This window comes from Pinus tabuliformis, chromosome 4_2 (genome assembly GCF_031772625.1).
Source record: "Pinus tabuliformis cultivar Carrire ecotype Pingquan chromosome 4_2, CPIR1, whole genome shotgun sequence".
Taxonomy (NCBI): domain Eukaryota; kingdom Viridiplantae; phylum Streptophyta; class Pinopsida; order Pinales; family Pinaceae; genus Pinus; species Pinus tabuliformis.
The window spans coordinates 287071561-287098383 of record NC_142304.1 but is presented as its reverse complement, the minus strand read 5'-3'; positions in this window follow the sequence as shown (position 1 = coordinate 287098383).

Here is a 26823-nt window from a genome sequence, read left to right as displayed (position 1 = left end):
CTAAACACACAATCTCATATATCAAAGCAAAGCAAAGGGACACAAGTTTGAAACTACCATCCAAGACTAAATATCATTGAAGACTCTGCATAACCAAGCCATGCAGAGGAGAAGAGAAGGCATATCCAAGATGACATCAAGCACTCAACAACAACAATGACTTGACGTTGCCACATCACTAAGTAGTCCATGTAACAGTGTCATGTCATGTCATGTCATGAGTGGTCATTTGCCACATCTCTATTGTGGACCATGTACATTATATTAAAATGTATTGTAAAGTGGAATTCTGAAGAATGCACATAAGTATGGAGAGTCATGTAAGTTGAAAATTCATAAGAAGTTGAACAATCATGACAGTAGTCAAAGAGTCAAAAAGGGGAAGCATCACCCCTTGGTTATATATACCCCCTCATTGTATGAGCAAGGGAATTTTTCACCTTGGCTCTTCCCGCAAGGCATTAGAGAGAGATCAAATATTTCATTGAGGATTAAGGAGTGGCTTCAATGTCCCATTATTAGGGCTAGTGATGTACATTGTAAACATGTGTCTTGGAACTTTTGCTTAATAACAGAAGCTTTTAAGGCCAACACGTTCTTCATGCATGGACTATGAATGATTGTAAGACCATTTAGTGATTATCTTCTTGAGAATGTGTTGTAATGGTTGTTATTGTTGTCCCATCCTTATGGACTACTCCGTGGGATATTAGACAGTTCTTCCCCTATTTTTTGGTTGTAAAGACCATCACATCTAATGTGGAATATTTCTTTGGATGTTAGATGGATCCTTCTGGTTCATGTGTGTCTCTTTCTAGGTGGTACAATTACCTCTCACTTAGATACTCCCTATATACCCTCTTTGCAGTAGAATAACCTTGACACAGTCACAACTGCACACTCACTAGGCACACCTCCCTTGATTTTCAAAGACATCATTCCATCCCTCTCTCATGCTGACAGTTAGAGCCAAGGCATATCATTGAGATATATGGAAACCGGACCAATATTCTGAATGGGGCTCCTACATCAAAAGATGTGAGGTCTAATTGGGACTTCATATTGGGGAGACCCCCTTGGTTGATGGATTTCCAGCACAGTAGAAAAAATGACACTAGAAGGAGGGCCAAATGACAAGTTGAGCCGATTGCATCTGGTTTGAATCTCTTATCTAAAATAGCTCATACAAAAACCATACTCTTGAGGTGTTTCTCTAATTTTCCCTTTATCAATTTTCAGTCCCCGATGAGCCTCTCCATCACTTGTCCTAGTTAAAGTTTGATGGTGAGGATGGAACATCCATAATCAAGCACATTTATGTTTCTCTTATTGGGAATTTTACAAAATTGATGATGAAGAGTTAGCTTGTGTACTTTTCTTCCTCGCCCTTGAAGGTCGTGCTAATTGGTGGTGCCATACCTTGCCAACCACTTCCTTTCATTCCCTTAGTCACTTCCTTAGGGAGCTTCATCAAGCCTTCAACAAGTATAATTACCAAAATGTTCGTAAAAGAATCAAGCTCTTAAGAATGGATTCTAATGAATTAGTTGAGAATTCTTCTAATCGATTCCTTCACCTTTGCTATGAAATTCCGGAAGAAGATTTGAATTGGGAATTATTAAAATAAGAGTTGTATCATTTAGTTCTTATTTCTTCACGTGGTGAACCTGAAGCCCTCGATTTTTTTGCTTCCCAACTCTTGTGAATCATTAGACACCTCTAATTTCGGAGGAGGAATTTACCATTCCATTTGTTCTTTGTCCTCCTCCTTTTCCAATTCTGATAGGGGTGCCTCTCTACGATGGTAACAAAATTAAAAATTCTGCAAATCAAACTCCCAATCCATCTTCTCATTCTTCTCCTACTTTTCATGACTCTGATTCAATGGAGGAAATTCCATAATGGCTTATGAGGCCTATGGCGAAGACTTGCTCCTCCACTTCATAAGATGATGTCACTATTAGTCCCAAATTTGATAAGGATTTATGCTATCCTCTATCATCAACAGGCCATGACTCTTTATACCATGATCCACTTGAGCAATCTGTTCCATGGGTTAGTCTTTCACACTCTCTTGATTTTCGCATTGCTGGTTCAAATTGTGATAAGGTACAAGGAAGTTACTCTACACAGGGAGAGGAGTAGGAAGGTGAAGGTGCTTTCAATATTTCTTATGTTTTTCATGATCCTTCATGTCAAGATGATGTGCTTCCATTCTTGGATGATTTTCAATCTTCCATTCTCGGTATTAAATAAAATGTAATAAATTATTTCGATCAATCCATGGCCTTGGGAAACAATCATTCTGATGAAGATAATTTTGCTGGTGTACATGGTAACGAATGCCCAAGTGCACCATCTAATCTTTTAGTTTCTCATGAAGATCTTACATGTGATCCAAAATATGATTCGGTTAAAGAAAATCTGTTTATCAAAACTTCCTCTTCACCTCATTGTCCCTTATGTTCTATCGGTTGCGTGCATCTACCTGTAATGGATATAATCCATGCTCTTCATTTTCCTAATATGATGAGTTATCACAAAGCAGTGAGGTTGTCCATGATGAGATTGAAAATATTCAAAACATAGAGTACCCTTCCCATCCCTCATCATATTTTTTCTTGCATGAAGACAACTCTTCAAATCAGATTGCTCACGAAATTTCCCCAATCCATTTATCTTTGATTTTGCTATCAAAAGAGCCTTTCCACCTGAGTAATCTAATTGTTGAAGTTGAAAAATCTGGGGAAACCTGTGACAAATATGGCTACCATTTGGTGAGAAGTATTGAAACAAGAAAAAACAACTATCCTCAGACCATGCATGATTTGGTTCAAGCTTCAAAATGAGATTCTACAATTCTAGGATGTTTTGGGACCTCCGAGGGAGTCGAGGCACGTTAACTTCTGTTGATGGTTGTGTCAGGATCTTGCAACTTTGGTAAGCCCCCCAAACTATGTCAGATCTAGTTTCTCTCAAAAAATCCTTCTTTTTGCATGGTTTCATTAAGTGTGAATCTCTTTCTCAAAGATGTTTGGTATTTCGGATGTAATCTTTCAAATTCTAGAGATTTTACTTCTAACCGGACTCAAGAATATTTTCTGGTTCATTCGTCTTCATGCAAGTCTCTTGCAGCAAACGCGGCTTTGGAATGTGTACCTCTTATGGAAGTTTATCATTCCAAAGACCATATTTGTTCAAAAGAATCATATCTATCATATGTATTTCATGATGAGTAGCTCCTATATTTCCTTGTGAATATCATATCTCGATCTTCTCCTTCATTGCACCTGGAACCCTCTTGAGTGCGAATGTATGCACGAGTTATTGTGCGAATCAATCTCCTTTTTGTTCATTCCATCCTGACTAGTTTCAAGCGTCTATTGTACTAGTCTTCATTCCCACTTCTCCCGATCATTATGATGTTAGTACAATGTGTCACCAGTTACCATGAAATAGATTGTCACATTCTTCACGCAAAGAATATGATTCTATTATTCAAAACTTTCACAAAACTATTCAAATTGATTTATCTTTTTTGATCACAAACTAAGAATATGATGGTTCAACCATCTCATCTAATCATTCTTCTATCCTTGATGAATATCATTCAGATTATCATTTTCCCATCAGCGCATCCAAGGACATTGGTTTTACATCTCTTGACCTTCATCATTCAATACCTTATTGTTTAGATTTGTGTCGGGTAGTTGATCCTTTGTTGATAGTTATGTCGGGTCCTCACTGTCTTGACGTGATTGTTGAAAATGATCAAATCTATTTTCCCCTACAATATTCTCATCATAATCACATCCTTCTAATTGAAAACTCACCTTTTTGAATATTTCAAGAGGGTTTCACGAATTGTACGATCCAATTGCCGAATGGTTGGAACAATCTTACCATGCAAGCTATGTCATGAACAACAAGTTTTGATCTTCCCTCGCGCTTGTTAAATAGTTCAGTGTAGATGGGGAAACATGAACGAGAAGATTCCAATGTTTATTGAAAGATTCTATTCATCGAAAAGGTAAGAATGCAAATTGGATGAATGTAGTGGTTCTAACACATATTTATGCCCAAAGGAAAGATCTTGCTTTTCTTGTGCAAGTTATTCAAGTTCTTATCTTTTCTGTTGCACATTTCTTTATATTTGTTTTAACTGTTCGTATATGTGTGAATGCAAGTTGGGAACAACTATGGTGGCTTTACTAGAAATTTCATTACACGTTACCCAACCCACTACTTGTTAGGTTAGGAGTAGGATTAGTTACATCGTTAGTTTTCATTCTCTCGCACCCATCGCGTTTTGTTTTGTTTAGTATGTCTTGTATTTTCTCCCTTCTCCCTTGCATTATGTTTTGGTTTAGTCTCTTTTTCTTTATTTCTAGTTTTGATTCCTTGTGGTGTGTTTTATTTTCTTTCATTTTGTTTCTTTTGTCTTTCTTTCTTGTTGATTATTTCCTTCTGTTTGCATTATGTGAATAAGTTGTAACATCCCTGGTAGAAATTCCATTTAATAATAGTTAATAAAGGAAAAATAATAACCACAATTGATGGGCACTTATGCCAAGATGAATGTTGTGTAAGACATCCTAGTGTGGGTGTTCATTCAGTTTATTATGGCTAAGGAAATTGGCAAAGGAAATGGCAAAGGCTTTGGAAAGGCAAAATGGCATTTTTGGCACATTTATTTATGAAAATAATGGAAATTAGGATAAAAGGAAGGTGAAAGGTCACAAGTTGCATGTGAGGAGGAAAATGAAGGAAAATAATGGAAAATGAAGAAAATAGAGGCCTAATTGATAAAAAGGCTTATGAGGATCAGTTTGTAACCTTTTGTTAGTTCAGTTTTGGAGCTCTCTCATTATTCTCTCTCTCTCTCTCTCACTCTTGGACACTTAGAGTTTTCTTGGAGCACTTTGGCATTGGATCAAGAAAGGCAAAGAAGGCAAGAGGAAGGAAGGAGCAAGCAAGGAAGAGTAGGATCAAGCAACTACAATAGGATTCTTTGTAGGTATTGATTTGCATGCATGCTTTCCTTGTTATATTTGGAATGCATGGTATTTCATGTGGTTCTTTTTCTATCATGGCATGGGTTTTTCTGAGCATGATAGTGTTTTTAGCCTAGCCTTTCCATTTCCAGATAACCATGGTGTGATGGATTTCTCATGTTTTGGTTGAGCTAGATTGTCGGATAGATTTGAAGTTGAGTGAGGTGGATCTATGAATGATAGAACACATGGCCTAGTAACCCCTGAACTCGACTCTGGGTTGTGGTAAAGTCGAATATTTTGTTGCCTTGGTGGGCTTAGGAATCCGCCACCGATGAATGGAGTGATATATGGTAAAGCCAAGAGGTAGGTGTTGTCCATCAAGCCTAGTAATCCTGGGATGGGATATGCATTAAAGCCTAGAGAGTGGGTCTCAGTTTAGGTCCTAGTGATCCGGTGTGGATTGCGGTAAATCATGAGAGACTAGGAGATAGGAAAATTCCTAACAGTGTATGTGGATAAATCTAGTGGCATCCATGCCTGTTTGGCCTAGTGATATGGTGGAGATCATGGTAAAGCCTGTTATTACATGTTTATTGTGTTGGTTCAAACATTTCTCTATATGGATATGTTGATGCAAATATGGCAGGTGATAGAGATAACAGGAGGAGCACCACAGTGTATGTGTTTAATGTAGGTGGAACAACTGTCGGTTAGGTTTCAAAGCTGTAAAAAATTATTGCACTTTCAACAATGGAAGCAGAGTATGTGGTTGCTACAAAGGCTAGTAAAGAAATTATTTGGTTACAAAGGTTTATGGATGAGTTGGGAAAGAAGTAGGAGATGTGAAGGTTATACAATGACAACCAGAGTGCCAATCATATTGCAAAGAACTCAATATTTAATTCCAAGACTAAACATATACATCTCAAGTACCATTTCATACGGTCAATGTTGGAAGATGGAAAGATGAAGTTGGAAAAGATACACACTAGCCAAAATCCTGCAAACATGTTAACAAAAGTTGTAACTAGGGAGAAACTGATATCCTTCTCAGTTTCAATTGGTCTTCAAGTATGATGATGAAGATGAGAAACAACTAGGTCCAAAGTGGAAGAATTTTCCAACAAGTGAAGCAGTGGTGGAGTTGCTATAATCAGTATCCAAGTGGAAGATTGTTGGGTGTGAAGCCTTATTATCTTCGTGATTGTTCAGAGGTTTTTGTTTCAGTAGTGTTGGATCCCTATTCCTATCATGGTAGAAACGATTCCTATTTAATTGTCGTTAGGGGTGGTGATGAAGAATTTTATGAACCCCTCCCCCTGGCGAGGGTTTGGGGGAAGCATCCCTGAAGCTAAAAATAGATGAAAAATTGCCTTGTAAAATATTTTAATTTCGCAGGCAATCTCGTTCATTGATTAGGCGAATTATTTGACAGTAGGAGTTATGTTAATTTAGGGTTTTTTTCCCTAGAAGGAACCCCCTGGTTTATATGAGGGAATTGTATTGTGACTGTGGATTATTATTCTGAGAGAGAGAGAGAGGAGACGGTGTGAGAACGAAGAGGAAATCACATCGAATTTGTTGTAGGTTGTATATTTTCATTTTTTTGGATAATATAAAAGGAAGGATTGGTTGTTTATCTATAGACGTAGCCAAAATTGGGTGAACCACACATATATGAGTCTCTCTTGTTTTATGCATATCTGTGTCTCTCTTGTTATATGGAATTTGTGCATATATGATGCAGATATATAAACGACGTGCATATACGGAAGATATGCACATACAGGAAAGTTAGGGATATACAGAAGATATGCGCATATCTTCCGTATATGCGCAATTTCTGTATATGCGCATATCTTCCGTATATGCACAATTTCCGTATATGCGCAATTTTTGTATATAAACTTTGCACATATGCAATGCAGATACATAAACGATGTGCATATACGTAAGATATGCACATATAGGATAGTTAGGGATATATGGAAGATATGCGGATATCTTTCGTATATGCGCATATCTTCCATATATGCACAATTTATGTATATGCGAAATTTCTATATAAAGGACCAATTGCACTCATAGCCTGGACCAATACTCAGAGAAAAAATTGGCACAAGTAACTTGGATATTGAATTTTTGCAGTATGAAATTAATGGCCAAGCTTAATATGGTTAATGGAATACCTAAGGTAGGACCTCTTGATGTTGTATGTAAAGGGTGTATGCTTAGAAAGCATGACTAGGTTGCTTTTGAGACAACGAAGGCTTAGAAATCAAGACATAGTTGGAATCTTTTCATGGTGCAATTTATAGAATATATCAAATATTCTTGGAAAGTGTAAGGTATGTTTTAACCTTTATAGATGATTATCCAAATACACTTGTGAATAAATGTCTTTGAAAAGTTCAAATAATTTAGGGAATTAGCTAAAAATCAATATGATCAGTGTGTTAAATGTCTAAAATCAGACAATGGAGTGGAATATTCAACAAGGACTTTGAGAACTACTTGTCACAATGTGATGTATCTTGGTAGATATTTGCACCTCACACACCTCAAAATGGAAGAAATATGCTAGACACAAGGACTCATGCTTTTATTATGGTGCACCACTCTAATGAGCCAAATGCCTACAAATTTTTCATTCTAATAAAATGGAAGGTTATTTGTAGGTGGGATGTTGTCTTTTAATGAGTAGACTTCCAAGGGTTGCGAAACTAAAGTCCTCATATGGATTATTAAGCAATGATGCATTTGAGATTAGGACAAATTCTATATCAGCGTATTATTATACAACCTTAACTAATGCATTGACTAGCTTTTCCACTAGGCAATCAACTAGTGTAACGGATTTCACTTTGAGTGGATCTTTTCCAATATAATTGACTACAAGCAATGGCTTATCTAATCATTTGACTATGAATTCTCATGGTGAATCTGATACAAAAATTCCATCTATAAGGGACATTTGTCTTTTCCAATGGTTGACTAAGACAATTGAAGTTAGTTATCATTTTGGGATTCAACTGCGTTAAGTAAGTCATTCACGTATGACCATTTCCATGAGAGGTAGTCGTAACTGACTAATTTCTCATGATTTTTAAATAGTTCACTTAGCACTCATTGTATCGGGTGATGCTCACAGGGGTGAAGAAGTGGGATTGAAACTAGTGAAATGAATCACATAGCGTTAATCATCACTTCCAGGGCTTGCACCCGGTAACCAAGACTTCCCAGAAGGTAACCCATCCCAAATCGCCTCTGGCTCAAGCGCACTTAACTGTGGAGTTTTCCCCACAATCAAGCCCACTTAGCTTGCTACCCCATTTGCAAAACCTTAGCAAGTATTGCGCCTCATGAACCATTCAAGTAGAGATCCGTTCACTCTTTTTCAATTTAAGTATTAGGGTTTACACAGTGCATTATATTAGTTATCGTTTTGGGATTCAACTGCGTTAAGTAAGTCATTCACGTATGACCATTTCCATGAAAGGTAGTCGTAACTAACTAATTTCTCATGATTTTTGAATAGTTCACTTAGCGCTCATTGCATCGGGTGATGCTCACAAGGGTGAAGAAGTGGGATTCAAACTAGTGAAATGAATCACATAGCATCAATCATCACTTCCGAAGCTTGCACCCGGTAACCAGGATATGCGCATATCTTCCGTATATGCACAATTTCCGTATATGTGCAATTTTTGTATAGGGAATTTGCGCATATACGATGCAGATACATGAACGACGTGCATATACGGAAGATATGCACATACAAGAAAGTTAGGGATATACGGAAGATATGCGCATATCTTCTGTATATGCGCAATTTCCGTAGATGCGCATATCTTCCGTATATGCGCAATTTCTGTATATGGAATTTGTACATATCTTCGTTCATGTATCCGCATCATATATGCGCAAATTCCATATACAGAAATTGCGCATATACGGAAATTGTGCATATACGTAAGATATGCGCATTTCTTCCGTATATGGACAATTTCCGTGTATGCGCAATTTTTGTATATGGAATTTGCGCATATACGATGCAGATACATGAACGATGTGCATATACGGAAGATATGCACATATAGGAAAGTTAGGGATATATGGAAGATATGCGCATATTTTCCGTATATGCGCAATTTCCGTATATGCGCAATTTCTGTATATGCGCATATCTTCCGTATATGCATAATTTCCATATATGCGCAATTTCTGCATATGGAATTTGTACATATCTTCATTCATGTATCTACATCGTATATGCGCAAATTCCATATACAGAAATTTCGCATATACAGAAATTGTGCATATATGGAAGATATGCGCATATACGGAAGATATGCGGATATCTTCCATATCTCCCTAACTTTCCGATATGTGCATATCTTCTGTATATGCACGTTGTTTATGTATCTGCATCGTATATGCACAAATTTCATATACAGAAATTGCGCATATACGGAAATTGTGCATGTACAGAAGATATGCGCATCTACGGAAAATGCGCATATACAGAAGATATGCGCATATCTTCCGTATATCCCTAACTTTCTTGTATGTCCATATCTTCCGTATATGCACGTCGTTCATGTATCTGCATCGTATATGCGCAAATTCCATATACAGAAATTGCACATATACGAAAATTGTGCATATACAGAAGATATGCGCATATCTTCCATATATGCACAATTTCCGTATATGTGCAATTTCTGTATATGGAATTTGCGCATATACGATGCAGATACATGAACGACGTGCATATACGGAAGATATGCACATACAGGAAAGTTAGGGATATACGGAAGATATGCGCATATCTTCCGTATATGCACAATTTCTGTATATGGAATTTGTACATATCTTCGTTCATGTATCTGCATCGTATATGCGCAAATTCCATATACAGAAATTGCGCATATACGGAAATTGTGCATATACGGAAGATATGTGCATATCTTCCGCATATGCACAATTTCCGTATATGCGCAATTTCTGTACATGAAATTTGCGCATATACGATGCAGATACATGAACGGCGTGCATATACGAAAGATATGCACATATAGGAAAGTTAGGGATATACGGAAATAACATAATACCTGTGTTTGGTCATGGATGCTATCGAGAATGGCCCACACACATCTAAATCGACACACTCTAGAATATCTTGTGCTCAACTATCTCTATCGTGAAAGGAAGCCTTGGTGTATTTTCCCAAACTACACCCCTTGCCTGTATCATCTGATCTAGTGTACATTTGGGAAGTCGAGTAGAGATCTGTTGCATGATCTTCAAAGCCCCAAGATGTAAGTGGCCCAATCACCTATGCCACAACTTGCCAATGTCTCAGCTCTACACCATCTCTTCTTTGTGCCCAAAGCACTACAATCCTCTACCTCCAAATTATAGAGATTCTTCACCTGGATCCCAATATTGTTTACCTGACCCATGGCTATGTGTCTAAGGAACACCTTTCCTTTGCTAAAAACCACATCATAGCCTCTATCCTCCAACATGCTGACCGATACTAAGTTCTTCTTCAACCTAGGCACATACATAACATCCCTCAAGGTGAGAGTAGCTTCATGCTCCCTCAAAAGTAATCGTGCCCAATCCTGTAGCATATACCTTTCATCGTCACCCATATTAATATCTATATGGAGATCCTTCTCCTTCAGCTCGTAGAACAAATCCTTGTCACTAGCCATGTCGAATGAAGCTCCACTATGAAGGTACCATACACTACCAATCATTGATGACACCATGCATGCAATGAGAGTAAAGTCCAATTCGAATTGAGAGGCCAAAGCCTCACCCACCACTCCTCCTGAGGACTTCTTCTTGGACTTCTTGAGTGGAAAATTTGTAGCACACTGAACCAACTCATGAAAATGAAAGCACTTAACTTTTGACATATCCTTCTTCTTACCTCCATCGCAAGAATCTGATTTCAAATGGGAAGCCTTTCCTTTCCCCTTCCTTGCCTTACCTACTAAGGCACAATTTTCCTCATTGTCAGCCTTAGATGAGGAATCATCTTTGGCGTTCGTTCTGATCTCCTCCTGTATCAAAGCCGACCACAGTCGTTCCCAATCTACCCATATATGTTAAGATCCATGCAATCATGACCTAGTGAGAAATGTAGCAAATGGCGAAGTGTGATAAGTTCTGCGAAGTTATTTGTCCCATATCCAAGATCCATCTTAACCTTAAAGTAGTGCTGATCAGTAAGGTATAGAATGAAACCACCTCCACATCCTTGGTTTTGTGCAGCAGCATCAAAGAATTCCCAGGGAGTATTTTTATCTATGGGAGCAGGGGCTAGCGGTCTCCTAGACCGAGGTCTGGTGGGCTCGGGCATAACGTGGAAGGAAGATATAATCTGGGCCGAGATATGCATCCATCTAGCTACTCTGTCATAAAAAGTAATCCAGTTTTGAGCCAGCGAGATATGCTAGCATATAAGAAGGGGAAGGCATAACTATTTTGTACCTCGATGCAAACTACACCAATTTTCCCAGGCTCGGAAAATATTTTCACCCTCCCATTTACCAGATAGTTGAATCCAGGAGGAGACAATCTACCAGAGATTGCTTTGAGATTCACATTGAAGAAATAAGTGTTCAGTCGATTCAGAAGATTGTTTGCATAAGACACACCAGCGAGGGCCTTGGAATGAACGACGTGATAGTGATTCCCCCGTGGGGACCTTGTTTCTGAGAACACACCAAGAGAAAAGTCTTTTTCACGGGGGGAGAACCAAGCTTTGAGATGCTCTTCGACCATTCAGGTGTCTGCTTAGGTTGTTTGTGTGATATGAGACTGAGATAGCCAGCCTTTGGGGTATAGATTCCGTTCTCTGCTAGGCACCAAACAAGTTCATCAGGTCCCTCCTTAATCTTGATGTGAGATTCACTCATAGCATTTATATAATCTTGTCACTATAGTAATTGTAGACGGGCAAGGATATTCCTAGGAATCCATGCCAAAGACATCCAGAAAACAAGACTGGCTTCGAGAACAAATTTAATGAGCACCAGTCTGCCTGCTCTGGATAAGTATCTATGACACCAATTTGAGAGCTTTTTTTCCAACTTGGTAACCAGCCAAACCTAGTCTGCTATCTTTTGACTGAGGGGTTTGATCCAAAATCCCAGGTATTTGAAGCCACGATCAAGGGGGAGGATACAATAAGGAAAGTGGTGCTGAGCAAATCGTGACTCATGGATGGAAATAAGTGCTAATGTAATGGTGGATTTCCCTTGATTAGCCTGCATGCCAATAGCCTTCGAGAAGAGGGAAAGGACATTTGAGAAGGTGACAAAGTCTCTAATGCTTCCATCAAGGAAAATGAGAACATCTCTTTTCGCTTGTGCAAGTAATCTACTGAGACCATCCATTACTATCAGAAAGAGTAAGGGGGAGAGGGGGCAGCCCTGTCTGAGGCCTCGCTCAACTTGAAAAAAATGGGAGGCAGATCCATTGATGAGGACACTGAAAGTTGGGGTGGAGACGCAAGCCATGATCCAAGTGATGAAAGCATGGGGGAAGCCAAGGTGAATAAGAAGCATCTTGATGTAGAGCCAACTAACTCGATCAAATGCTTTTTCCAGGTCGATCTTTAGGATGATTCCTTTTAGTTTATTGGTCCGGATCGAATGAATGGCCTCCTGAGCCGTACCAATGGCTTCGTGAATCTGTTGATGCTAAAGGAAAGCAAACTGTTTGGGGGCTATATGGCAAGAGAGGATGGGGTGGATATGGTTAGAAATGATTTTAGCAATGATCTTATACAGGCGATTGCAAAGGGAGATGGGCTTAAAGTCATTGAAAGAGGAGGGGGAATTAGATTTTGGAATAAGGGCAATGAAGGTGGTATTGACAACATTGTATATGGTGCCAGAGGTTCTACATTCTTCCACAACTTTTAACAGATCGTCCCTCAAAAGATCATAGAAAGAAAGATAAAATTTGATCGACCATCCATCCGGTCCAGGACTTTTGTCTTTTTTGAACCATTTCAAAGTCCCTTCAAGCTCGCCAGGAGTAACAGGAGAGTTTAGCTCTTCTGCCTCATCATCGTTTACAAAACGAGGGAAATAACCAGTAACATTGATGATGTCAGCAAGATTAGACCCAGGTGGGGATTTAAAAAGTTGCTTGAAGTGAGAGGTTCCAAGGTGGGAGAGTTTATTGAAGGTGTCTGCTACTCCCCCATCAGGTAGGGGTAGGTTCCAAATGGTGTTAGAAACTTTTCTACCTTTTGCATAGTTCTAGAAAAGTTTTGTATTATCATCTCCCGCTTGTAGCGAGATAGCCCTACTCTTGAGTCGCCATGATTCCTCTCTCTCCTTTAGTATCCTTGCCTTTTGATTTTCTAGCTCAATCAGGTGAGCTTTTTCATTTGCAGATGTAAACCCCAGGTTGCGGTCATCTGACAGAGCACACAATTCTATCTCAATCTGAGTTAAGGTGAAGTCCTCCCTCTGATTTTTCTCTTTGGCCCAGGTGATGGAGAGGTGCTTGAGCTGGGTCAGGTTATGACAGAAACCCTTTGCTAAAGATTCATGTCTCACAATAGGATTGGCCTTCCAAAAATCTGAGACCAGATTGATGAATCCAGGGTCTTGTAGCCAAACATGATTAAATTTGAAGGGAGCTTTGGGTTTTGGATCGGGGCCAAGGATTTCTAGATATATGGGAGAGTGATCTGAGATACCCCCAGAACCCACCCATTGTTTGTACTGATGCAACTGAGGCAACAGGGGAACCTTTATCAAAAAACGATCTAACCTCCTAGCAAGAGTTGCTTCTCCCACCCTTCTGCTTCTCCAAGTGGGGAGTGGCTTATTCATGGGAACATCCGCAAAGTTATGTTGTTCCAAAAGGTTCGTCATGAATCCTAATAATGTGTCCACTTGAGCTTGGGATCCCCATGATTCCCCAAAACCGATGGAGAAATTGAGATCACCCCTGAGAATTATGTGGTCTGGAGATACGATCGAGAGATTGAGCAAATGCTGCCAAAAGTTCTCTCTCTGTTGACATGGACCATATATATTGATAACCCTAAGATTCAGGCCAAGCTCTGCCAAGAAGATATCCAATCCTATAAACCCAGATCCTCCCCAGGATGCTAACACTTTGATGGTGCGAGGATTGTGCCCTATGGCTAAACCCCTTGATCGCCCCATAACATCAAGGATGTAAAATTGCCATCCAAGTTTAAGGGAGGCTAGCGTTCTGGAGATAATTTCGGCCTCACCCAGGGATTCTTGCAGCATGATGATATCAATTTGTTCGACTTCAAATAACTGGTGCAAGGCTAGTTTTTTGGAGGCACTGGCCATGCCTCAGCAATTAAATGAGAGGCACTTCATGGGGGAACCCTGCCCAGGATGTTTAGTGCTCTAAGTACCCCTTCCAAAGTGGATTGTCTACCAGAGGCAACCTCTGCCCCAACCCTTTGAATGGCTTTTGAAAGATGAGATTTCCTCCCCCTAGATGAATGGATGACAGATCCAGGAAGGGAGAGACCCAATCCTGAGAGGAGAGATGGATGACCATCAAGGTGTGAACAGGAGCGAAGATTGTAATTATGGGGTGGATTCATCCCATTTGTGGATGGAGAGGATGAGATGGACGGTGAGGGAGGTATGGATGGAGCAGTGGTGGCGATGGTGGGAGGTGTAAGTGCAAGAGAACAGTGAATTATAGAAGTATTGATGGTAGATGTATCAAGAGAAGAGCTGCAAGAGAATGAGAAAGGGTGAGAGGACAGAGGAATACCCGATATTTTTGTGGCCTCGGCAGCTGCACGAGCTCTTGTTAAGGGAGGCGATGGCGTTCTACAATCTCCTGCTACTATCCTCGGAGTGTTGTTGCAAACAAATGCCTGGGGTGCCGATACAGGAGTGCGGTCCTGAGTAGTTGCAGCTGGCCCCATTGATGTAGGTGGTGCACTCGGAGGATCCTCTGGTTTTTTTATTAGTGGGCAATCCTTGAAGATGTGCCCCACTTTGTGACATCTTCTACAGTGAAATGGGACTCCTTCGTAGTCCATGATCTGCACCCGAGTGTATTTCCCCCATTGAAGGGTGATTTTTTCTTCCAAACCTTCACGCGTGTCTAGGTGGACCAGAATGTGAGCTAGGGTTCGATTCTTGGTTTGAACGAAAGTCTTATCATGGTCCAGGTATGTGCCGAGAGCATTTCCGATTCTGACGAAGACCTCCTCACACTAGTACTGCAGAGGGAGTCTAGGCAAGCGAACCCATAGAGGTCCCGCACCAATCTGCTCCCACTCCGGGTCGAAAAGGGGGCTCCATCTCTTCAGGAGAACCGGAGCCATCTCAATATGCTAATACCTAGCAAGGACTAGGTCTGTGTAATTTTCTTTGGCGAAATGAAGAGCGAACCAACCCCTAGGTAGTACCTACACTTCTGGCAAATCTTTGAGCATGCTCCCCCAGATTTCTCACACAGACAAGGTTAATCTATCCACTGAGTATGCCCTGCCTCGGACATGTCCAAACAACACAGTACTTGCCATATATAAAGCTTCCCCAATAGCAGTACCCTCGCCAAATCAGATGGTGATGTCCTTTGTAGTTTCATTCACGCACTTAGTTTTCTACTTCCCTGTTCGTGGCGTTGATGGGTGGTCCGATAACGGGTCTGCTGAGACAGCCCCTTCCTGAAGCAGATGGGACGCTGATTTGACCTTTACCGCAAGCGTTTCAAAACAACCCGACAGAGAATTTGCCAAAATGGGAGTGTTTTGGCCGCAAGATGTTGGGGTTTCCTCAGGCTGTGCCAGAAACAGGGTCGAGCTCGATGGACAGAGGTGGTTTACCGTTGGGTTCGGCTTGAAAGTGGGCGATAGCGGTGAAGTTACAGTGAGGATGTGTAGGGTTCCAAGAGATAAAGGAGGGAAATCAAGTGCAGGAGAATCAATTGATAAGGACCCGAAGACAAGTGATGATGCACTGTGTCCAGGGAAAGAGACCACCGGAGCAGTAAATGATGGTGTTGAAACGAACGGAAGAGGTGAACCTGTGACCAGAGGATAAGGTTTAGGGTTACCAAAAATCACTTGGTCGGGAAAAGGGTCCTCGAAGTAATCAAGCTTCTCAATATCCATGACATCGTTCATGCTGGAAACAGGTAACCATTGGCAAATGGAGATAGCTACGGAGGAAACAGGGGAATGGAACAATCGATCGTCCGGGCGCCTGTAGTTGTAAAACGTCGGTGCTGTAATAAAAAAACTAGGGTTTTACCCTAACCCTCTACTAAGCCTCTTAAATGCACGCTCCATCCTCTTGCCCAAATTCTCAATATTCTCAACTTATTTTATGAGATAATGTTCTTGTGCATTAAGGAATTCTATAGGTAGATACTTTTTCATTTCACACATTAGCCCATATTAAATGAATGTTATTATTGTTTTAATATTTAATATTTCATGATGGGTGCGAATAGAGAGTGACACAGGGGTTTGGTGGGTGAGCTTGTTAACCTCTTAAAAATATAGAAATTTATGATGGGCAGGGAGTGGACGAGGGGAGTGGGGCATCCTTAAGTCAATTGTAGATTCCCCGAATTTTCTAGAATCCAACGGACATGGGTGCGGTCAATTTTTTGACCGCGCCCACGTCCGTCGGATTCCTGAATATTCAGGGAATCTGCAATCGACTTAAGCTCACCGAGGAGTGGGTAGGGGGTAGTGACTTGCTATATGCATGGACAAGTGTGTAAGGAACACAAATAACTTTAAATATGTGAAACAGGGAAGAGATGGTTAGTATGAGAAACTACAGGGGAGGAGTGGGTGGGGGAGTGACTTGGTCTATGCATGCACAAGTGTGTGTAACACAAGTAACTTTAAATATGTGAAACAGGGAAGAGATGGTTAGTATGAGAACCTACATGGGAGGAGAGTGATTGAGGTTGGGTGACGGGGAGGAGTAGAAGCCCCACCTACATGAGGCAAAATCTGAAGTTTTTTCTAATTGTGGAGAGCTTGGTTCAGGTGTAGATCAAATAACATTAGTATTTTGTAGAAATCCGAAGAAGCCATGTTATGGCTGCAAGACTTTACCTAGCTGCATGGGATTAAGGTATGTGGGGAAGCAATGAATCTCATTGGAGTTGTAGAGGTGATGAACCATTGGAAGCTGACGGTGGGTGCAGTTTCTGTATGTCCTATTTCTCTCACCTATCTTACTCACAGTATCTTTGCTACCCTTCCTTTTGTGTATCAATTGGTATCGAATTGTGTGGTTTTTCTCTAAAGGTTTGATTTTCACTGTGTCGATATCTCTCTTTGACGAGGGGGTGGAGGACCTACTTATTAGTGAGTTTGATAATGCTGTGTTTGCTACTATGTGATGTGTTCCTATTGGCTTGGGTAATTTTTATAGCAAAGGTGGTTCAAGCATTGGCGGGGTAATTTCTTGGGTTGGGTGTGATTTTGGCTCCATGTTCGTGGAGGTACATGTTGTAATTCAAATTTGTATGAGTTTTGCTTTGTGTCTTATTGTTTGTGTTTCATTCCTCCCTCACGTTTGTTTCTTAATTCCAAAGACAGTGGGTTGGGGTTTGGTAGAGGGTATGGTATACCTTTGTATAATTTTCCTTCCTCTATCTGTTTGATATTTTCTGAGAATTTCGAGAGATCGTCACTCCTACACGATATGCCGCCTATACAACATATGCATAGTAGGAGGGGAGTTTACTGGTAGGGGCCTCAAAGCTGAAACTAGGAACAATTACATGTACAAGAAACTTTTAGGGCTCCTTATGCATGATCTTTCACTGAGACCGGTTAAAAAATCAGGAAACTAGAATCCATGGTTGATGTAGAGCAACAAGCCTTCCTTTTCTAATTTTGAGTTTTTGGAAAAGGTCTCTAGTTATTTTCCTTATATTAGTCATAGGAGGGGACGAAGGAAACAATATCTTAATTCTATAGTATTACACTTACATATGAAGACATTGCTCGACATTGTACTAAAAAATAAATAGATGGAAAGATGCAATGTATTTCTCTCTTTGGAAGACACTGAGAGAGCTCTGAGAAATCAAAGTTTCTTCTTTGGATAAACTCGATGTAAAGCTGACACATCTCGAAGGCTAATTTCATTGTTAATCTGATCCTGCTACTCCCCCAAGTTCTACAGCAAAGGACCCAACAAGTCTGTCTTCCTCGAATGTTTGGTGGTTGTTTTGTATTAATGTTATGTTTTGGAATGTCAAGGTATATTAAGAATGTTTGTTAATTGAGATTAAGTGTAATGAATAAGGGGTTAAAATTTGTCGTCTCTATTGAAACAAGTGAAACGACCTATAAAGTACTATGAATAAGCACTCCATGGCTTTATATTGTAATTTATTTTTGAATTCATTAGGAGACAATAAAAATATTAATTTACAAAAAAATATCAATTATTTAATATTGACACATGATGTGTTTAATCATAATCCTAATCAAAATAAACAAGAGATTACCTCTTAAAAAAACAATGGTATTTATTACTTTTTTTTAGTAAGAGTATTTATTACTTATGTAAATAAAAAAATTCACACATATATATAACGTATTAGAAGAACTGGTAAATAGGTAGCCTTAGCCTCATAGTGGGTGGGTTGATTCCTACAGCTTTTATATTTATATTTTCGGGCATATTGTAATTATCTTCCTCTTCTATATAGATTGCATTACTCAAGGAAATTTAAATCGTCGATCTTTTAATTTGCACAATACTTCATATCATCACAATTGCCAATTAAAATATCCTCTATAATACACATATATATTATTTAACAAAAAAAATATTTATAATTAGAATTGGTTAATGATGTTTTAATAGGTTAACTCTCAAAAACTAATTTCCTTCGTCTTAAATTTCTTTTTCATAAAAATTATATTTTATTAATAAAATGCTCTCATGAAATCAAAACAGTTTCCCTTGATTTTAGATTTCTTAATTTTAAAAATAGATTTTATTAAAAATGATCTTTTTAAGGATATACGTAATGCTGACAGAGGGAAAATTAACTGTGGCAGGTACTTGGTCCAGATTCCCAAACTCTATTAGACGGAAGTGAATATCTGATTCTGTGGTTGTCATCCTTTCTGATTATTTAATTGTTTTTTTTTTAATATTTTATTTTTATTTTGAAAATAATAATGTGACTAGATTGAGTATTAAAAGAATTATATATATTTTTTATATGCATATATAAATGGCTGAGGAATTAGGGGATGATCAAAATGGTAGAAATGGGATAAACAAAATTCAAGAAATCTTGGAGTAGCATTGTTCTAATCATGTTTTTGATGGTGGAAATGGATTTAGCACCATCAAAATTTCTAGACACCCAAAATCTTAAAGTTTGATAATTGCTTTACAAAATGGGCTGCAAAATTTTATTAAAATATTACTAGAATTTCCATGATTTTCAAGGCAAAAAACAATCTAATTAGACTAGGCTATATAAACTACCTCTCTCAATATAATAATACAGTGTAGATAAACTACCTCTCTCAATATAATAAAATAGTAGAGTAATAAAATAATTTTAGAATATTAATATTGTATAATTTCAACAAGTCATTTATAATTTTTATAATTCTTTTTATGGAATTTCAAATAAAATTTACCTCCAAATTAATTTTAAAAAAAATCCAGAATATAGTTAATGGAAAAAAAAGTTCTGCCGTACTGCCTCTTATCCATGATTGTTTTAGTGTTCAATGAGGTTTTTGTCCACGCAGGTTCTTTCCAATTGTCATATTATTATAGTTCATGATTGTTCAATGTTCAATGAGGGATTTGATCTCCTTCCGATGCCCATATTCCTTTCTTTTATATTTGAAATGTCTGGATTTGCTTTACATAAAGAGGATCTTGTCCTTTAAAAATTAGTTCTACAAGCATGCGCATGCTCTATATAATGTTGTTTAGGCATCAAAGCGATCAATTCCGTATGATTGCATATAGTATATAGGATTTAGGTTCAACTTATCTTATCAGAATCTAGATTTTATAATTACTCTTCGGAACATCAACGAGCTTTACCATTAAAGGGGAATATTTATATTATTTTTTATAATAGATAAATTTGAAGAAACTGGAATTTATAACGCAGGTTTATTCCTAGGATATCTTGAACTCACAAAATATTTTATTTTACTTTACGAGGCCGTTAAAGATGGGAGTGCAGGAATATGTGATATGAAGTCAAACTCATAACGGAATCTGCAGAAATATAAATTAATTGAAATTAACAGGTTGATGTGGTAGTTATCAGGCACATCTAAATCATAATAATAAACAAGGGAGCATAAACCAACCTTGCAAATTGCAGGAAAGAAGCGTTCTGTGTCTCTCGTTTAGTCAACATTAACGGAAAGCTGACAATGCGATCAGAGTCTTATACATTAAAATGCGTATTGTCGGATGGCAGTGTTCCCTGAAAAACTACCCCACATAGGATGTATTCAAGAAATTCAGACTGAGAAAGCCAAGGGCTTCACCCTCACCAATGTTGCGTTTTCACAGACGGCATTATCAATCACAACCCTGAAATCAAATCAAAACAGAAGGATTGCTCAATAGTGAGCTAATGAAAATTCCCCAAAAAACCGAAAGTCCCCGCAGCAACTTATTAGAAAACCATTTTCTGTAAGGAAGAAGGAAGGTCACAGAAGAAACTACTAACTGCAAAGTCTTCTATGTCCCTGAAGATTTCTCTCCGCTGTGCTATTATTTTCCTCTGCAGATACACCAAAGACAATATACGCAAGCTCCTCAGATGTTGTGAATCGGCGAGATCATTCTGTATTCAGAAGATGCATTTATATAAGAGCGCACAAATAATCCCTGCTCTATGTGGTCAATGGATGATCCAATCTGGGAAACCAGAGAGAGTGGCACCTCCAACTCTCGGCCTCTCGTATGGCGGAACCAGTACCAGAAGAGCATTGGAAGACCATGATGCGAGGAGAGACCCCTGTAGATATTCGAAATCTCTGTGGTGTGTTCGTTTAACTTCGTTTCAGAAATTTCATGGACACCTTGGGCGTGGTAATAACATTTGAATTTTGAAATTTTGGGCACCGAGATTGGGCGATTGCATTGAATGACTATAGAGGTGGCATTGAATGAGTATGGTGTACTATCATATTCACCGTGTGACAGGTTGGAAGGGAGCGGCCAGGAAAGGTATGGAGCATAGTTGCCGGAAAATCATGGGATTCCATGTAGCTGTCGCGTCAGTATCTTATACATACATGGATATGGCTGTAAGGACAGTGCATTTATATTGCTGTAGAGGTGAAAATAGCACTTGCCATTGAAAATTTTGTACGGGTCAGTTGGTGGTGAACGGAAAGAGCTAACCAGCCATCCCCAGGGTATTTAATGCCCGGGGATATGCACGCCGGTTAACGTGATAACACACGAAAGCCAAGTTTCGGCATTAACTAATATTTTGCCTTTCGCGTGTTATCGCTGCGTGCATATCCCCGGGCATTAAATACCCTGGGGATGGCTGATTAGCTCTTTCCGTTGTGAACGCCCGGATTGAAAAGTTTTATTGATGTGAGTAGTACAAGTGATATTTTGTTTTATTATTTTTCAAAAATAAGATTTTTATTTGTCTTTCCAGAGTGGCATTTTACAGTCCAGTCCAGTATAAAAGTTATGTGTAATTTTATAAATATTAAATATAGAGTTTAATATTTTTTAATTTATATATTATAGTAAATTTATTTATTTATTTATTTATTTTTTATATGACAAATAATTGTTATTTTAATTCGGAAGGTGAAAAAGTGGAAACATTATTTGATGTGCAAAGAGACAATTATCTATATGAATAACCAGCGTTTGTAGTATTTTCAATCACAATCCAAGCTGCAATAGTAATGACATTTCCAATGGATGAGATTCTTGCACCAACTCCATTTGGTCATTAGGTATAAGAAAAGTATACAAAACAAATTTGCAGAGATGTTATCAAGGCCTTCTACTATTATATCTATTGTTTTACAACATAGTTCTTTAGATCATGAATTTTATATCTAATAGTACACTAGAGATGAAGAATTTAAGGATGTATATGAAATACTAATCCATGGTAATCAAGTATAAGAATTAGACTATCATGTTCACAACAAATCATTATATCATTTTGGTAGATTGTGTGTTCTATGAGATGAAATACTACATGTAACCAAAGAAGCATATAATTCTCTCGTGATCATTTTGGTGTGGGAAAAATAGTAACTTAGTTGCAATTTTATTGTTATTGGTCTCATATTAATGAAACTTTGTCTAAATATGTAAAGGGATGTGTCATGTGTGCTACTGGCAAACCAAGTAACAAAAAATTAGGTTTTTACATGCCACTTCTTGTACCTTCTTGTCCATTGGAAAGTGTGTCAATAGATTTTGTAGGGGGTCTACCTATGTTTAGAAAAGGTCATGATTACTTGTATGTGGTGGTGGATAGATTTAGTGAAATGTGTGTCTTGATGCATTGTAAAAAGCATATGACTTAAGAGAAGATGCACATATATTCTTTTAGAATGTTTGTGTTCATTTTGATTTTCCCACATTCATTATATCTCATCAAGACTCATTTCCTTGGGGAGTTTTTGTTAACTTTACGGCAGTTAATGTACACCAAGCTTCAGAAAAGAACTACTTTTCATCCACAGATCAATGGACACATAAAAGTGGTAAAAAAAAACAATGATACATCACTTTGAGGATATTGTAGCAAGTATCCTAAGCTTTGGGATGAGCAGTTGCATTATGTACATCATGCCTATAACCGTGCCATATATTCTTTTAAATATAGGTCTCCTTTTGAGACATGTTTTGGATACTTTCTTAAGTCTCCTTTAGACTTTGGGAAAGATTCAGTGGTGGATGGAAATAGAAATGTAGACAAAACCACAAAATTAATCTAGAAGATGCAATTAGTTGATCAAGCTATGCAACAACGATTGGAAAAGAGCCAAGCCAAGTATAAGACTAGGCATGAAAAGCATCGATTTAATCATAATTTCGAAGTTGTTGATCAATCTTTCTTATATATCAACAAATAATGTCTTAAAGGTGAATGTAAAATTCTCAAACCAATTAGGTATGGTGTAATGCCCCCTCCCACATTTAGCCAAATTCACAAGCTTGTCAGGGTAAACATGAGACAAGTGTCATTATGACATGACCTGACCTCTAAGTTCTAGTTAATGAAGTGGGGCTTTGAATACTTACTAACATCCCATATGGAATACAGATCACTCAGGAGTTGGACAACCACCCTAGGTGATCAATCCATGAGTTGGAACCATTTTTCTTTGGCCTAGCTCCATAACCGCACCCTTGACACTGCATCCATGTGGTTGCAAGCCTATAGTCGCACTCACCGGATTGTCTCCATGCAGTTATGACCCAAATCTTCCATATCAGTGCTAGTGGTTCCAAGATCTAAGCCACTTTTTTTAGGAAAGCCTCCAGACCACTACTCATAGTTTCATATAACTTTTCAGAAGCATAGAAAAGACGATAACAATGCTAACCATTAAAACTCAAGCAAGAATTTGACCTAAACATGCCTACTCCATGATAAACATTTCATCAAACATATGGTAAACACGTAAGCTACATGTCATGAATGCATTTCTGATCATAAACTAATAGTCTTCATCTAAGAATCACCAAGAAGGATCTAAGCATTGCCTAGCTAGTTGCAATAACACTTGTTAGCTCATGCATTCATCAACCATTCATTAGCTTATCAAAACATGTCAAGAGCCATTGATAGAATACATCCTATAACCAACATATAAATAGAAAATAGTTAACATAGAAGCCATGGAGAATCAATCATAATGTCAACATGATAACCAATACAAGTTCTCATAAGTCATAATAGGAAAATAACACTTATTTGTTGAAAAGTGTGCAACAAGAAATGCTTGTTGAGAATGCAACAAGATGATGGAGCTTAGTGAAAAGAGTCACCTTCACCAAGTGGGCCCGCAGGCAAATTATGGCGCAAGTTCTATTTTTTATCACAGTGTGGGTGACCACAGTATGAGTGATCATAGTGTGGATGATCACAGTGTGGGTGATCACAGTATGAGTGATCACACTGTGGGTGACCACAGTGTGGGTGACCACAGTGTGAGTGATCACAGTGTGAGTGATCAAAGTCTATTTTTAGACTGGCTGTCAAAAATAGAAAAGTCAAATATTATTGTCTCATAATAATATTTGGACTATAAACTTGATCTTATTCTCTTGGAGCACTTCGGGATGAGCTACGGATGTGGTACATGCATATCCCAGAGGGAAATACGTGGTTACCTATGGGATGACTAATATTTGCATGCAGGACTTCAGTTAGAACTCAAGTGAGTTGAGTTTAGTGGACTGGAGGTGCAGTTGATGGAGTTGTGTTCAGTTTAGCCTTGTTAAACTGGTTGTATTTAGTCTAACTGATCAATAGACTAGAGATGAGTTGGGCGAATTAGTTATTAATTAATTCACAAGTTATTAACTCATAATGCAACTATAGAACACATCAGTTAACTTAGTTGCATGTCAGTGCATGCTCAGTTCAGCAGGGACAGGTGTTAGAGGATTAGATTGCTATCAGTTGTGACTATAGCTGTGCATGATGATTTGCACAATCAAAGGGATTGAGTATGCCAATGAATTGGCCAATACCAAGAATTGTAGCCTGTGCTCACGTCCAACACAGTGTGAGTGATTATTTGCAGGTCAAATACGAGTTTGGTAAACCATTCTCATCAGTTCTTGAGCAGGTATTGAGCTGGAGAGGCAGGCAAGCAGTGGAATAGATTTGGAGATCAGATCTGAGCTGTATTGTGTGTAACAGGTGGAGCTGGTACTGGATTTCTTGTGATAAGCATTGTACTTTTTAATGTTACATGATTCAATCAATATAATATACAGATAGTGTGGGGTTTTTAGCGAGATGCTTTCCCCGGGATACACACTGTGTTTATGAGTTTGATTGATGCTTCTATGTGTGCCTGTGAATGTTTCTGCTTCTGTAAATTGATGATCAACGTAGAGGAGATTATGTATTATACATGTTCCGCTTATAATTGTATGATCAGGATAATCTCTGTGAATATGTGTTAAATTATTCAAAATTTCTACATGGTATCAGAGCTGCTTGATTTGTAGAAGAGATTTTTACAGGATATCAAGCGAGGATTGATCATCAGATCTATTATTCAGAAAGTGTTTACATTTTATTTCTTCAGACAGAGTCTGTAATCGGGCCAGGTAGCCTCTGGATTCATCCTTCTTTTGGAAGGTGAGATATCCGGTGAATGCCCAGACAGTCAATCTCTGTACAAGAAATACTTTGTTCTCACGAATTCTAGATTGGAAGCGGTTGAGTTTTGAGCTGGTGGAATTCGTTTATTCCAAAGCAAGAGATAAACTCATAAACATTCAGTGTGAGAATGGAGACAGTATGCCCCAGTATCTCATGAAGTTCACCCAATGCCGGGATGAGCTGGGAAGTGTGGGGGTGACTGTCGGATGAGGATGGTGAGTCTAGCACTCCTTGACCTTCCTAAGAGTTGGCATAGCTACGAGGACTCAGTGAATGGAAGGGATAAACTGCCAAATTGGGAACGACCATGGTCGGATTTGATGCAGGAGGAGATTAGACGGCGCACCAGAGACAGTTCTTCATCCATGCAGGATGAGGAGAATTGTGCCTTAGCGAGTAAGGCGAAGAAGGGGAAGGGGAAGGTTTCTCTTTCCGAATCCAATTCTTCCAATGATGGGAAGAAGGTTGACAAGGCGAAGGTGAGATGCTTTCGTTGTCATGAGTTGGGTCATTATGCTACTAATTGCCCAAAGAAGAAGTCCAAGAAGGGATCCGAGGAAGGATCTGAAGGTGAGGCACTTGCTTCATAGTTTGAGTTGGATTTCACACTCTTCGCATGCATGGTTTCATCCATGATGGGAAGTGGTTGGTTTCTTGACAGTGGAGCTTCTTTCCACATGACCGGTGACAAAAGTTTGTTCAGTACTCTGGAGGAGAAAGATCTCCAGATACTCATAGGGATGGGTAATGATGAGAAGTATAGTGTCTCAGGTGTAGGCACGGTTATTTTTCAGAGGGAGCATGGAGCTCGCCTTACCTTGACCGATGTCAAGTATGTACCAGGACTGAAGAGAAACTTGGTGTCGATCGCGATGCTGGAAGACAGAGGCTATGATGTAGTCTTCAGTAAGGGAAAGGTTTTCCTTAGACACATCATCACCAGACAGGTGAAGCAGATTGGTTCACGGGTCAAGAACCTGTATGCTCTTGAGGTTCAAGATGCATGCAAAGCCTTGAGTAGCAAAGAAACTGATGGAGACTTGGTGGTTGAGAGGGAGCGTATATTACCTCTCAACATGCAGAGCCAGAAGAAGTCTCAGACGATTGTGGAGGAGCCACAATTGGTGCAGCAGCTTTAGGAGGTTGTGGAGGAGCCACAACAGGGGAAGCTGAGAGGAGATCGAGTAGAGACATCTACTCATCCAGAGACCTCCAGTAGGGGGAAACTTCGAGCCAGGTGGGCTGAGGCATCGCATGCAGCCATACCTCCAGGTAGGAGGTGGGGTGATGTGGATTGATAGTCCCAAGGAGGAGGGGCAGGATCCTTGAGGTACCCAACCTCTTGGATGAGACCTTGCTACGGGAGCCCCAGATGTGTAGTAGCAGGAACTGACTGATTGGGTAGAGACAGATGCGG